General features: G+C 40.5%; 1 protein-coding gene across 7 annotated transcripts in view; it reads left to right on the top strand.

The window, feature by feature from the left end:
* BMPR1A (bone morphogenetic protein receptor type 1A) overlaps nucleotides 1-15,510 on the top strand; it is a 166,588-nt gene that overhangs the window by 52,793 nt on the left and 98,285 nt on the right. For 4 of the 7 annotated variants that reach the window (XM_077944988.1, XM_028853295.2, XM_028853296.2 and 1 more), the window contains exon 2: nucleotides 14,018-14,064. The gene's annotated coding sequence lies outside the window, so the exon portion shown is untranslated. 7 annotated transcript variants of the gene reach the window in all.

Here is a 15,510-nt window from a genome sequence, read left to right as displayed (position 1 = left end):
CCTCCTGCAACCTCCGCCTCCCGGGTTCAAATGATTCTTGTGCCTCAGCCTCCCAAGTAGGTGGGATTACAGGCGCCCACCCCCACGTCCGATTTATTTATTTATTTATTTATTTATTTATTTATTTATTTATTTTTAGTAGGGACAGGGTTTCACCATGTTGGCCAGGCTGGTCTTGAACTACTGACTTAAGGTGATCCACCCGCCTCAGCCTCCCAAAGTGCTGGGATTACAGGAGTGAACCAACACGCCCAGCTGCTGAATATTATTTTATTGTATAGAGTAATTTATTCATTCATTGGTTGATAGACATTTGGGTTATTTTCACCTTTTGGCTATTGTTCCAGATAATGCTGCTATGAACATATTTGTACAAGTTTTTGTGTGGAAATATGTTTTTGTTTCTCTTAGGTATATAGGAGAAGAATTACAGAATCAACTCTGTGCTTAACCATTTGAAGAACTGGTTTTCTTTTCCAAAATGGCTGCACCATTTACAGCTGTGCCAGCAGGTTTTAAAAGTTCCAGTTTCTCTGCATCCTTGGCAACATTTGTTATTTTTTTTTATTGCCACTCAAGTGGGTCTAAAGTATTTTGTTGTGTTTTTTATTTGTGTTTCCTTGATTACTGATATCGTTCAGCATATTTCCATTTGCTTATTGCTCATTTGCATACGTTTTTTGGATAAGTGAGACTCTTTGCTCATTTGGTTTTTTTTTGAGACGGAGTCTCACTGTGTCGCCCAGGCTAGAGTGCAGTGGCGTGATCTCCGCTCACTGCAAGCTCCGCCTCCCGGGTTCATGCCACCCTCCTGCCTCAGACTGCCAAGTAGCTGAGACTACAGGTGCATGCTGCCACGCCTGGGTAAATTTTTGTATTTTTAGTAGAGACGGGGTTTCACTGTGTTAGCCAGGGTGGTCTTAATCTTCTTACCTTGTGATCCGCCTGCCTCGGCCTCCCAGAGTGCTGGGATTATAGGCGTGAGCCACCACGCCCGGCAATTGTTTGCTCATTTTTAATTGGGTTGTCTTTTTACTGTTGAATTTTAATGGTTCTTTATATATTCCAGATACAAGTCCTTATCAGTTACATGATTTACAAAAATTTTCTACCATTCCCATTCCATGAGTTGTCTTTTCACTTTCTTGATGGTGCCCTTTGAAGCACAACATTTGTGTGTGTGTGTGTGTGTGTGTGTGTGTATTTTTAGTAGAGATGGGGTTTCAACATGTTGGCCAGGCTGGTCTTGAACTCCTGATCTCAGGTGATCCATGCGCCTTGCCGGTGAGCCACCACCGCATCCGGCCCGTTTATTTATTTATTTATTTAGCCAGAGTCTTGCTCTGTCGCATAGGCTGGAGTGCCGTGATGCCATCTTGGCTCACGGCAACCTCTGGCTCCCGGGTTCAAGTGATTCTTCTGCCTCAGCCTCCCAAGTAACTGGGATTACAAGTGCACGCCACCACACCCTGCTAATTTTTGTATTTTTAGTAGAAGCAGGGTTTTGCTATGTTCCTGAGGCTGGTCTGGAACTCCTGACCTCAAGTGATCCACCCGCCTCGGCCTCCCAAAGTGCTGGGATTACAGGCGTGAGCCACCACTCGCGGCCAGAAGCACAATTTTTAATTTTTATGATGTTCAGTTTATATTTGTTTTTTCCTTTGTTGCTTGTATTTTTTTTTTGGTCTTAATATGTCTTTTAAGTCTATTATAATTGATGGATTCTCCCCTTCCTCCCTCTCGTTTATCTGTTGAAGAATTTTCCCATTTGACCTGTAGAGTTTCCTGTGATAGTCTGGATTTTTGGATGCTCTGGATTTTTCTAATTATGTTCCCATGGTACAGTTCAGCTTCTCTCTATTTCCTACAAATTGGCAGGTGCATCAAGAGATGTAATCAGATTCTGTTCAAGGGCTTTTGTCTATCTTGTAGGCAGTCAGTATGTTGTTATATTAGGAGACACACAATGTGTGGTTGTGTCTCTGTTGTATTATTGTAGTAGCTTTGATGCTGAATGCTGATTAGGTCTTCATTGGGGTTTGCAAATGTATGATTGTCTAATTCTGTTATCATTTGTTAGCTGACATACTTTGTTTAAATTTTATTTTAAAAATTAATATAAGCAGGGACAGGAGGATCGCTTGAGCCCAGGAGTTGAAGACCACCCTGGTCAACGTAGTAAGACATCATCTCTACAAAAAATTAGAAAAATTAGCCAGGCATGGTGGTGTCAACCTGTAGTCCTCACTGTTCGGGAGGCTGAGATGAGAGGATTGTTTGAGCCCAGGAATTTGAGGTTATGGTAAGCTCTGAGCATGCCACTGCTCTCCAGTGCAAAAAAGAAATTAAAAAACCCTAAAAATAGAGCTTTTGGGGATATACAATTCTATGAATTTTAACACATCTATAGATAAAACAAACTACAATAGTCATTATACAGAGCAGTTCAGCCACCGGAAAATCTCCCTCCTGCTGTCCCTTTGCAGTCACACCTTACTTCACCCCTAACTCTGGAAACCACCAACCTGTTTTCTGTCACTCTAGTTTTGTCTTTTTGAAGTACCCTCTTGAGACTGTATTGTTTAGCATTATGCCTTTTGAGGGTCATCCAGGTTGTTGCATGTATCAAGAGTGTTGTCCCTCTCTGTGGTTGATTATCATTCCATTGGTGGATGTGGCAGTTTTTTCTTTGTTCACTTTTAGAAGGACTTTTGTGTTATGTCCAGTTTTTAGCGATGATGAATAGAGCTGCTCTATACATTCATGTATATATTTCTTGCTTGCACATAGGTTATATTTCACCAGCTAAGTACCTAGAAATGGGATTACCAGCATATTCCTACAGAGCTGTATTCCTTTTTAGTTTTCCAGGGAATAGGAAAGACAAGATACATGCTTATTCTGTCCTTTTACTTAGCAGTAAAACTTTTAGCAGTTTTTAAAAGTAGACTGTTTCTTAGAACAGTTTCAGGTTCACAGCAAAATTGAAGAAGTACGAAGAGTTCCCATATCTCCCCGATCCACACGTACATAGCCTGCTCCACTGTCAACATCCCCCACTAGAGTGGCAGATTTTTTCCTATTGATGAACCTATGTTGACATGTCCTTATTACCCAAAGTCTGTAGGTTTCATTAGGGTTCACTCCTGGTGTTGTACATTATATGGGTTATATATTAAATGCAGAGTGATGTCTATTCACCATTATGGTATCATACAGAATAGTTTCACTGCCCTGTAAATCCTCTGTGCTTTCTGCCTATTTATCTCTCCTTCCTCTCAACCCCTGGCATTGATCTTTTTACTGTCTTCATAGTTTTGCTGTTTCCAGAAACGTCATATAGTTGGAATTGTAATGATTTTAAAAATAATGAATTGGTTCCCTATCTTCTCTGAAGGTGATTTTCTTTCCTTTTTGTTTTTTGAATTGTTACAAACTCATTTGTTGGGGTTCAGTCCATTGTAATTCTTATACCTGTTAAAGCTCAAATTGTTCGTTTTTGACCAAAGGGAGCCTCTTCTGGTAGGTTCCTGAGTCCTTCTAAAGTGACTTATGGTCTGTGATTAGTCTCCTCACTACCTTATAAAATGAAACATTCCAGGAATATCTTTTGCAATTTCTGCCTCACACCTGGAATATCTCCAAGAAGCCTTGAGTTTTTTTCAGTGGGAAGTGGTATTTCAAAACCACCACCAGGACTTTTGGGGTGTTCTAATGCTCATTGCTACAAGTTAGTCTTCGTTTCTAATTCTTTTCAGTGGATAGTGCTGGGAGGTACTACCCTCGGAATCCTGGTTTTCAAGGACATAGGTGTGGTAGAATATTTGATAATTACTCATTTATTTTGTCACATATGTCTCTGACAGTTACAAAACAATACTAATATATTCACCACGGGTTGAAACCAGTTAAAACCATTCTTTGCATGTGCTCTCCATTTCCCCCCATTCCCTGTGCAGTTGTCGTCCATGTATCAGCAGGTCGTGTCGCCATTAGAGCGCACACCCATTATGTGCCCTTGTAGTCTGTTCGTCTTTGTCCCTGTGTAGTCGACAGGTAACTATTGCTCACCTCTATTCCTATGTCAGTATCCCTTTACCTACATTGGTTCTCTTAAACTCATTTTCTAGTGGATATCTCTAGAAAGGCTTATGGGAACAATATTCCCTGAGTTTTTGTATTTTGATAATATGTGAATGTTTGTACTTGAAAGTTAGTTCTACTGGCCATAAAATTCTTGGCTTTCGTTTTCCTTCCTTGAGTATTTTATTTTTTGGTATAATATGTTACTTTTGGAAAGTTTGTTGTTAATGTAGTTTTTTTCCCTTATAAGTTACTTGATGTTTTTGCCTAGATGCTCAAATTTATTTTTTCCTTAAAAAACCTGCAATTTTACTATATCTTGGTATCGGTTATTTTGGCCCAGTATTCTCCAGTATGCAATGTGTGCCTTAAATATGTAGTTTCTAATTTTTTTCTGGTGTCCTGGCGTGTTGTCCAGGCTGGCCTGTAATTCCTGGACTCAAGTGATCCTCTCGCCTCAGCTTCCCCAACGCTGAGAGTACAGGCCCCATTCGCTCTTTTGTCTTAATTTTGGCAAAAATTTCTTGGATTACAGTTTTTAATATTGCTTGTTCCCCTGCTTTTGCTTTTTCCAGGGATTCCTAATATGTAAAACATGGCACAATTTTTGTTACTTTCTTTAGAATCCTATTATTTCATCATTTCTTTTTTGGTTTTTAGAATTATCTTCCTTCTCACTTTCAAATTCTTGAAGGCATTATCTGTAATATTCATTCTTGTGTTCCTTGGGTTTTATTCTTCATTTCTCAAATACATTTTTAAATTTATAGTTATTTACTGAGTCGTGTTCTCACATTTCTGAGTTTCTTCTGTTCTAATGTTGTTTCTCATACTTTATATAATTTTCTTAATGTTTTTAGCTCATTTTGAAATACTAATAGTGGTTTTAATTTTAATCTCTTATGTTTCTGGCCTTCTAGCATGATGTATTTGTCTGTAAGGAGGATGTTGTTTTGCTCCCTATTCCTTCCCTGTTTTTGTTTTGTTTTGTTTTGTTTTTTCTTTCGAGACGGAGTCTTACTCTGTCACCCAGGCTGGAGCGCAGTGGCACAATCTTGGCTCTGTACAACCTCTGCCTCCTGGGTTCAGGCAATTCTTCTGCCTCAGCCTCCCGAGTAGCTGGTACTGTAGGCACGCACCACCATGCCTGGCTAATTTTTTTGTATTTTTAGTAGAGACAGGGTTTCACCATATTGGCCAGGCTGGTCTGGAACTCCTGACCTCGTGATCCGCCACCTCAGCCTCCCAAAGTACTGGGATTACGGGCATGAGCCACCATGCCTGGCCCCTTCCCCATTTTGTTCTAACTTCTATGAGATTTGGATCTGAAAACTTTGCCATGGGTCAGTTTTATTGGAAGGTCATTTTCCTGAATGTTTGGAAGAAGACATAGTGACTCAGGATAGCCTTTCTAATTTCACAGAGTTATTTTCCGTTACGAAATATGGATTGCTTTTGAGGTCTCCTGTTTCCATTACTGCCCCTCACTTTCATGTGGGCCTCCTCTTTCCTTTGTTTCTGGAGAAGGTTTTCCTGTTCAATTTTGTTTTAATTTTCAGCAGTTGTTTTCCTGTGCAAGTGAGGCTGTGTCCTAGAAGGGAGGTCTGGTTGGTCATTTTCAAGTTGACTTGACTCCCGTGTCCACTTCAACCCTTATGCTATAGGCCCTTTGCACCATCTGTATCTTCAAATGTGCCCACTGTTCATTCCAATGAAGACTTGTTTGTTATTTGGCTTGTAGAGGGACATGGAAGAAGCAAATCAGTCTTTACCTCTCTCAAGCCTGGAGGATTTGCAGGCACTGGTTTTATCTGTAACTGGAGATGAGAGTTCAGGCTCAACACTAGTTTAAAAATCTGTATATGGAATAGCGATACCCTGGAATCTAGGGCTGAGATCCTGTGCCTCGCACCTGCCCACAAGCCAAGTGCCTGCCTGTGGCAGTGACTTCTTAGTGCTCGTCTACATCTAGGTCTTCTTTAGTCCCAGACTGTTGGGAGCATTTAATTCCTTTGCTCCTCGATGTTAGGTGGGATCAGGTGACTGATGCTGGCCAGCAGACTTTGAGGGAGGTTGTGTTACTTCTGAGTTGGCATAGTGAAAAACCCATGAAGATACTCTGGTCTCTTTCTTGCCTAGGATATCCCTGGTCATAGGATTCATTTGATGCGGGAACAAGGTGGTCAGCCTGGCTCTTTGAGTAACTGGAAATAACCCCTGCATACCCGTGTTGGACATATTACATGAGACAGAAGTAATTTCTGTTGTACTAAGCCACTGAAATTTTGGGGTTGTTACCACAGCCTTACTTAGACCTATGCTATCTAATGTGGCAGCCACTAGGCTACACGTGGCCATTGAGCACTTGAAATGTGGCTAGTCCTAGTTAAAAGGTGCTGTAACTTTAAAGTAATACTATATTTGGAAAAAAAGGTGTTAAATATCTAAATTTTTATATTAATTACATATTAAATAACATCTTGTATTCATTGGGTTAAATAAGATGCATTAAAATTATTTTCAGCTTTCTCTTTAGTTTTTTTCATGAAGCTGCTTAGAAAATTTAAAATTATACACGTGGTCACATTTGTGGCGTTATCCACAGCACTGACCCCTACCTCAGTAATTCTGTACTCCTCCCTCATTTTGACAGAAGACGGGCAGTTGATTGTCTAAAGAAACTGAATCAGTGAAATTCCAGATTTGAAGAGAGTACGAGGAGTACACTGCAGATGGGGATTAAGCGGAAGTCAACCTACTGGATCAGGAGATACACCTCCTTGCCTTTAATTTCTGTCTATGTCCTTTTTCCACTTGTTTGCGGAGCACTGACAATTGGAGTTATACACTTCACCTAGGAGACTGAAGTACTCTTTTCTAAGAAACTGAATGGCTTCAGGGAAGAGATCAACAGAGCCTGATACTTAAGGCTGTCGATATCTGCACAAGCAGGAGTTACCCTGCAGTGAAGCCTGCTAGTTCACAAGCCCCACCTACATGCAGAGAGGGTCCAGTTGGGGTTGACGAACCACCCATTATGTGAACAGCACCCAAGATATACCAGACACTGGTGGAAAACTTCTAACAGGAATTAACTCGTTAAGGGAAAGAGAATAATAATGTGAGTCTATTTACATATCATCAGGGATCTGTTTGTATATTAAGATAATTCAGATAACGAAAGTACAAGTGAAAAAATGAGTCTGTGATAAAGCTCTTCTCCAGGCATCCCCGTTTCTACAATAATTTTTTTCCAATTTTTAAAATCAAGGTAAAATATACATACCCAAAATTTATCATTTTAACCATTTTTAAGTATATAGTTCAGTGGTATTAAATACATTCATAATGTTGTACAGCCATCACCACCATCCATCTCCCATAATCTTTTCATCTTGTAAAGCTGAAACTGTACTTGTAAAACAACAACTCTCCCTTCTTCCTTCCCCCATCCTTGGCAACCACGATTCTACTAATGTCTCTCTGATCTTGACTACTATAAGTACCTCATATAAGTTGCATCATTTAGTATTTTTCTTTTTGGTGGCTGGCTTATTTCACTTAGCATAATGTCTTCAAGGTTTATGTTGTGGCGTGTCTCGGAATTTCCCTCATTTTTAAGGCTGAATAATATTCCATTTTATGCATATACCACATTTTGCTTATCCATTCATTCACCCACAGATACTTGGGTTACTTTCACATTTTAGCTGTTGTGAATAATGCTGCCATTAACGTGGATATGCAAATAAAAGAGTATTATAAACAAATGCTAACAAATTGGATAACCTAAATGAAATGGACAGATTCCTAGAAACACAAAATCGACTAAGACTAAATCATGAAGAAATAGAATATTTGAATAGACCTTTAACTAGTGAGGAGATTGAATGAGTAATCAAAAATCTGACAAAGAAAAACCCTGGACCTGATGGCGTCACTGGTGAATTCTGCCATACATTTAAGGAAAAACTAATACCATTCTTCAAGTGGAAAAAAAAAAAAAAAAAACTGGAGAAAGAGAACACGTTCCAACTCATTCTATGAGGCCAACATTACACTGACACCAAAGTTAGACAAAGATACAAGGAAACTACAGATAATACCCCTTAAGAACATTGATGCCAAAATCTTCAACAAAGTACTAGCAAAGTTTCCTCTGATATTTTAAGAAGTTTGCTGAAGTATGAATAGTTCTTTGGTTAATATTTTTTTGAGATGGAGTCTCGTGCTGTTGCCCAGGCTGGAGTATAATGGTATGATCTTAGCTCACTGCAACCTCTGCCTCCCAGGTTCAAATGATTCTCCTGCTTCAGCCTCCTGAGTATCTAGAATTACAGGTGCCTGCCACCATGCCTGGCTAATTTTTGTACTTTTAGTAGAGACAGGGTTTCTCCATGTTGGCCAGGCTGGTCTAGAGCTCCTGACCTCATGATCCACCCTCCTTGGCTCCCAAAGTGCTGGGATTACAGGCGGGAGCCACCGTGTCTGGCCAGCTAATAATTTTAGGGAGCAGATGAAGAGGTCTTCAGATTGCTTTTAGCTCAGGTTTTTTTGTTTTAAAATTTATTAAGTGGATGGAAAGAAACATGTTAACTGAAGATTGAAGTTTGCTGAAGTATGAATAGTTTTTTGGTTAATAATTTTAGGGAGCAGATGAAGAGGCTTTCAGATTGCTTTTGTCTCAGGATTTTTTGCTTTAAAATTTATAAAGTAGATGGAAAGAAACATGTTAACTGAGGATTGGTGCTAGTTTTTATTGACAGGTCATTTCCTATAGGGAGAGCAGTAGTATAAGCAAAACAACAAAATATTCAAAATTCTCAAATAAGTACTGTTTATTATTGAAAAACTCAGATAAATGTAGAAGTTATTTTTTCCCTCTATTGAGCAGCAGTTACGTATGCTAGAATCATAGTTTGAATGATTCAGACTGTGTACCTGTGATCTGACATACCTGAATTGGAGTTCCATCTCTGCCACCCACTTTATTTGACTCCATAGAGAAATTACTCAAGCCCCTTAAGACAGACACTGAAATAGGATACAGTTTCCAAGAAGGCAAGTTTTTGGATTTTTTGTTGTTGTTGTTCATTACTTTATACTGAGGTTTAGATTAGTTTCTGGGACACAGAACTAGCACTCAGTAAATATGTTGAATGAAAACGAAGAATTCCTGCCTCCGAATTGTTTTGGGGATGGAATGTGGTAATGCATGTAAAGCATTGGGCCTGCAAGTGAAGCCAACCACATATTAAATAGTACTCAGCTCTTACCTCCATATCTTATGTTCTTATTTCCCTGACTGTATCCTCACACATGAAGAAATGGCTACTTATTATTATTGCTACTTATTTTTTAAAGCCACTTACATCTCTGGAGATCTCTGTATGTGTATTAAAAATACCATGTTTTGTAACAATTGGCCTGAGAAAACTTTTCAATTATACAGAATTTGAGATCTTTACAACTTGAATTTTCTTTTTTTTTTCATTTTGAGTCTCGCTCTGTCTCCCAGGCTGGAGTGCAGTGGCGCGATCTCAGGTCCCTGCAGTCTGCCTCCTGGGCTCACGTGATTCTCCTGCCTCAGCCTCTGAAGTAGCTGGGATTACAGGCATGCACTGCCACGTCCAGCTAATTTTTGTATTTTTAGTAGAGACGGGGTTTCATCATTTTGGCCAGGATGGTCTCGATCTCCTGATCTCGTGATCCACCCACCTCGGCCTCCCCAAGTGCTGGGATTACAGGTGTGAGCCTCTGCGCCCAGCCACAACTTGAATTTTCATAGCAAACTTTTTTTTTTGTCAAATTAGAAATTTATGCTTGAAACCTAGTGCTTCTTTTGCCTATGCATCTCATCTCCTAAAAGTAATGGCACTTATCATGTCAGCCTCACGGATTATGGTAGTGGTTGTTATCCTTGAAATTACCAATAGGGTAACAGTCTCCAGGCATGCTATGGGTTCTTCAGTTACGAGTTTTTGCCTATGCGTCTCATCTCCTAAAAGTAATGGCACTTATCATGTCAGCCTCACGGATTATGGTAGTGGTTGTTATCCTTCAGTTACGAGTGGCATAGCTTATGTACATGTTAACTGAAGAATAAATGGTTTTTCCAACTTCCTGCAATACTCTCATTTATGCCTGTAATGTGAATTGTCCAGAGGAGAATTTATGGTCAATTGATGATTAGACTGATGGTTTCTGCTAGCTCTGGCAAAAGGTGAACCTAGTTGCTTTCTAGCACTCTTCCTACTAACCCTGCTTCTCACCTTGTACCTAATACCACATTTTTAGTTTAGTTTCTGTTTTGTTTTGTTTTGTTTTGTTTGAGACAGAGTCTAACTTTCTGACACCCAGACTGGAGTGCAGTGGTGTGATCATAGCTTGTCTGCAGCCTCGACCTCCCAGGCTCAAGTGGTCCTCTCACCTCAGCCTCCTGAGTAGCTGGGACTACAGGATTATGCCCCCATGCCCGGCTAACTTTTTAAAAATTTTTGGGTAGAGATGGGGTTTTGCCACGTTGCCATGGCTGGTCTCAAACTACTGGGTTTAAGCAATCCTCTTGCCTTGGCCTCCCAAAGTGTTGGGATTATAGGCATGAGCCACTGCACCCAAAATCACCTTTTTAGTTTGGAAGATGACTTTTTTTTTTTTTTTTTTTTCTCTTAGAGAAGCTTGAGGGTACCAAATTAAGTTCTGTCAGTTTCTTCTGTCTCCACCTCAAAGATCACTGTATGACTTCTTTTCTTCCTTCTTAGCTGTTTCAGACGAAGTTTTCCCTTTTTCTAAGGCTCAGTCCTTATCATCTGAGTCCTCCCTCTCATTATCCATCTCTCCATCCTTGGCTGTTTCTAGTTTGATTGTAATGCTGACCAAATCTCCTTCAAGTTCAAAACTAAACCAGTAAAACCTTCCCTTGATACTGCCATTATCTCAGAGCTATGTACCGTAGTCCTTGCCCTCCCCGCTGGACTTCTTGGGATGCTAGTTGATGCCTTTGTAGCACTGTTTCATATACTTCTTCCTGGCCACTGCCTGGTTGGCATCTACCATTTCTCTGGAATCAGCAACCCCAATAGCAGATTTAACTGCTGATTCCATGGTTTTTGTTACTTGTCCTTTTTTGCAGTGTTTTAAATTATAATCATCTTTTCACTTATTTTTTTAAAGAAGGTAATTTTAAAAAAGCATCCAGCAGTAGAAAATTTGGAAAATACGGAAAGTATAAAGACGACAATTATCAACTGTAATACCAGCAGTACCTATTGTTAAGCTCTAGGGCATGTCGTTTCCATCGCTCTCTTTTTAAATGCATTAAACAGAGAAGGATCACAAGGTTATTTTGTGATCTGATTTTTTCTGTCTTAATATGTTGTGAGTATATTTCCAAGTACTTATTTTCGTGTGGCATAACGTTTGTAGTTACACAAAGTGGCGGTGTTGAGACTGCCCTGATTCAAATCCTGGCTTCAGTTACTGCTGCAGTGTGACCTGAAGAAAGTTACTGCTTTGAGTTTTAGTTTCCTCATCTTGAAAATAGTGATAACATTCTTAACTAACTTCTGGGGTTGCTGTAAGTATTAAGTGAGCTAACACATAGAAATAATTCTTGGCACTTAATAAACATCAGCTGTTGTTACAATATTGTGTGACTGTACTATAATTTACATTATTTTTGTTTTTGCTTGTTCTGCCATCATTAAGCGTGTTGTAAGACCATATGTGTCACTAAATCTGGGTGTACAACATGATTTTTTTTTTTTTTTTTGAGACAGAGTCTCGCTTTGTCGCCCAGGCTGGAGTGCAGTGGCGCGATCTCGGCTCACTGCAAGCTCCACCTCCCGGGTTCACGCCATTCTCCTGCCTCAGCCTCCAAATGGCTAGGACTACAGGCGCGTACCACCACGCCCGGCTAATTTTTTGTATTTTTAGTAGAGACGGGGTTTCACCGTGTTAGCCAGGATGGTCTTGATCTCCTGACCTTGTGATCCTCCCGCCTCGGCCTCTCAAAGTGCTGGGATTACAGGCGTGAGCCACCACGCCCGGCAAGATGATTTTTTTTAAATGTGCATTTTTATTAGTAGGATTGCTGGGCTAGTGGATACATCATGCACATTGCTAAGTTGCTGTCTAGAGAGGCTGCATTTATACCTCCCAAGGCTGTACAGGAGACCATTAACTTCATTACATTTTTCCAAGAAACTTTATGCTATTGCCCACATTTTATGCTGCTCCCTTGCTAAAAGTGAATAACAATATGATCATGTTGTTACCTCTCTCTTGCCAAAATACTGGACTTGATGGTAAGGGGATCACAGTGACATCATCATTGCCCACAGATGTTTCTTTTTTCTCCCCCCTCCTCCCCTCTTCCTTCCTCCCTCCTTTTGTTTCTTGAGAGGGGTTCTTGGCTCTGTCCAGGCTGGAGTGCAGTGACACAATCATGACTCACTGCAGTCTGGACCTCCCAAACTCAAGTGATCCTCCCACTTCAGCCTCCTGAGTAGCTGGGACAGCAGGCACGGACCACCACATCCAGCTAATTTTTGTATTTTTTGTAGGGAGGGGTTTTTACCATGTTCCTAGGCTGGTCTCAAACTGCATGTTCCCAGGCTGGTCTCAAACTCGTGGGCTCAAGCGATCCACCCACCTCGGCTTCCCAAAGTGCTGGGATTACAGACCTGAGCCAGCATAGCATGCCTGCTCTCACATTTATTTCTTGATCTACATTTTATTCATTATTTAGGTTCAACTTCAGCATGTGTCATGTATTTATATACAGGTTCTAAATCTTTCCATTTGAAAAATACTCATTTTTCTATCCAAAATGAATTCAATTTTTCTTTTTATTCTAGTCCCAGTCTGTGTATGAGTAAAACCCCAAGGACCCTATATCCTGATTTTAGTATTTTTTGTTCAGGGTTTGAAACAGCTTTATTAAGATATAATTCACATACCATACAATTATTTAAAGGGCACACTTCAGTGGTTTTTAGTATACTCATGGATCTGTACAACCAGTATCACAGTCATGCAATTGGTTCAGGATTTGGGAAGAAAATGTATGGCATTAGGATTAAAAGTACAGTGTTTAGAGTCTGGGTTTGAATCCCAAATCTACCATATATTAATTGTGTGACTTTGAGAAGGTTACTTAATCACTATGAGCTTCAGTTTTCTTTTTTTCCCCCCTCCTTTTTTTTTTTTTTTTTAAGGCAGAGTCTCACTGTGTCACCCAGGCTGAAGTGCAGTGGTGCAATCTCAGCTCACTGCAACCTCTACCTCCTGGGTTCAAGCGATTCTTTGTCTCAGCCTCCCAAGTAACTGGGATTACAAGCCAGCATGCCTGGCTAATTTTTGTATTTTTAGTAGAGATGGAGTTTCACCGTATTGGCCAGGCTGGTCTCAAACTCCTGACCTCAGGTGATCTGCCCGCCTCAGCCTCCCAGAGTGCTGGGATTATAGGTGTGAGCCACTGTGCCCATCCTGGGCTTCAGTTTTCTTATCTGTAATATGGGATTACTAGTGGTATCTGCCCCATAGTCTTATTTTAAGGATTAAGCCAGATAATAAATGTATAGAATTTAGCACAGTAACTGGCACATAGTAAATGTTTGATAAATTGAACTCAGTAAATATTGTTGCCATAATTTTGTTCTTAACCAGCAAGTGTTTGATGCTATTAGGCATTGTTACTAAATACTGGAAGGTGTTTCTACCAGTGATTCAGAGGGTTTTCTGTATCCAGCAAGCTTTTAATACAGCTTCTTGTATTATTCTCCCATACAAACTTGTAATTACTCTCTGAAAATACAGTTGATTTCTTATTGATGGAGAACAATAATAGTAGCTTACACTTAGTGCTTACTGTCTGCCTGGCACTGTTCTAAGTGCCATACCTATATTAACTCCTTTGATCCTCATTTTACAGATTGGGTACGGAGGAGGTTAAACAACTTGGTCAAAGGATTACAACAGGTAAGTGGTGGAGCCAGGATTCTAACCTTGGTACTCAGTCTGGCTACAGAGCCCATGCTCTTTCTTAATCTTTGTGTTCTTCTCTTTACTTCCTAAAGAATGGTAGATGCATTTCAAACATCCTGACATCTTGGCTGCTGAGGATTCTGTATGGAAAAGCACCATGAGGTCTTTAATGCTTGGTTGGAAGGAGAACTAAAATAAACAGTTGTGTGTGCTATAGGCATGGGCCTTAGGGCAGCTGTATATTTATCATCTGGGTCAGACTGTACATTGATGATCCTGCTTCACCACCATAGAATCCAGACCCCCCGTAGGGCCATGACTAGCCACAAAGTACCCTCCCTGTGGAATGCCTGTTTGAACTTGAACTACTCCCTCCTTGCATGGTATCAAATCCTGCGGATCCTTGGAAGGCCACCTTAAATTACTTCCCACCTGTGAAGCAGTAAACTTTAGTGCTTTTCGATTAATCATCATGTGTGATGATATGACATTTGCAGTATCATCTGTTACCATTATTTAAATTTGAATATCTTTATGTCTTGACTCCTCATGTTGATTACATGTTTCTTGCAGGCAGGGAACTATATCTTAAATGTTTTGTTGTTTTTTTTTTTTTTTGAGACGAAGTCTCACTTTGTAGCCCAGGCTGAAGTGCAGTGGCGCGATCTCAGCTCACTGCAAGCTCCACCTCCCGGGTTCATGCCATTCTCGTGCCTCAGCCTCTGAGTAGCTGGGACTACAGGCACACACCACCATGCCAGGCTAATTTTTTGTATTTTTAGTAGAGATGGGGTGTTACCATGTTAGCCAGGATGGTCTCGATCTCCTGACCTTGTGATCCGCCCGCCTCGGGCTCCCAAAATGCTGGGATTACAGGCGTGAGCCACTGCGCCTGGCCTTAAATGTTTTAAAATTTGCTTTAATGGCTCCTGGAAATATTACCAAGTTTTGTGTGTGTGTGTGTGTGTGTGTGTGTGTGTGTGTATTTGTATGTATGTATGTTTCTTTCAGTCTCACATGTCTGTCGATAATAGAATATCTCTGAAATTCAAACATACCTAGCCTCACAAACTTAGTCCCAAAGGTACATGCTGTGTTTTTGCAAGAAGGTGGGCAGTCCCTAGTCGGCTGTTGGATTATGTGCGTTGTGTTGGGGTAGTAGTTGCTGCTAATTGCCTGTCTGCCCCTCCTCAGAACCTTTTGAAACCTTCCTTGATTGCCCGAGTTGCTGTTCATCCTGCATCCAGGCCCCTCCCTTAGGCATGTGACTCACGGATTTAAAAGACAGTGCTGTGTGGTAATTAACTACCTACTTCTCATCACATAGAGATGAGAACTTAAATGTAGGCTTCCCAGCTAAAACTTTCTTCCCTGTGTGTTTATCCACCCACAGACATGTAGCAACGCTGTCTCACACCTGGCCTTTTGGAGAAAATACTG

The sequence above is a fragment of the Macaca mulatta genome, chromosome 9, assembly GCF_049350105.2.
Source record: "Macaca mulatta isolate MMU2019108-1 chromosome 9, T2T-MMU8v2.0, whole genome shotgun sequence".
In the NCBI taxonomy this organism is placed as follows: Eukaryota; Metazoa; Chordata; class Mammalia; order Primates; family Cercopithecidae; genus Macaca; species Macaca mulatta.
This window is presented reverse-complemented; position numbering and strand designations above follow the sequence as displayed.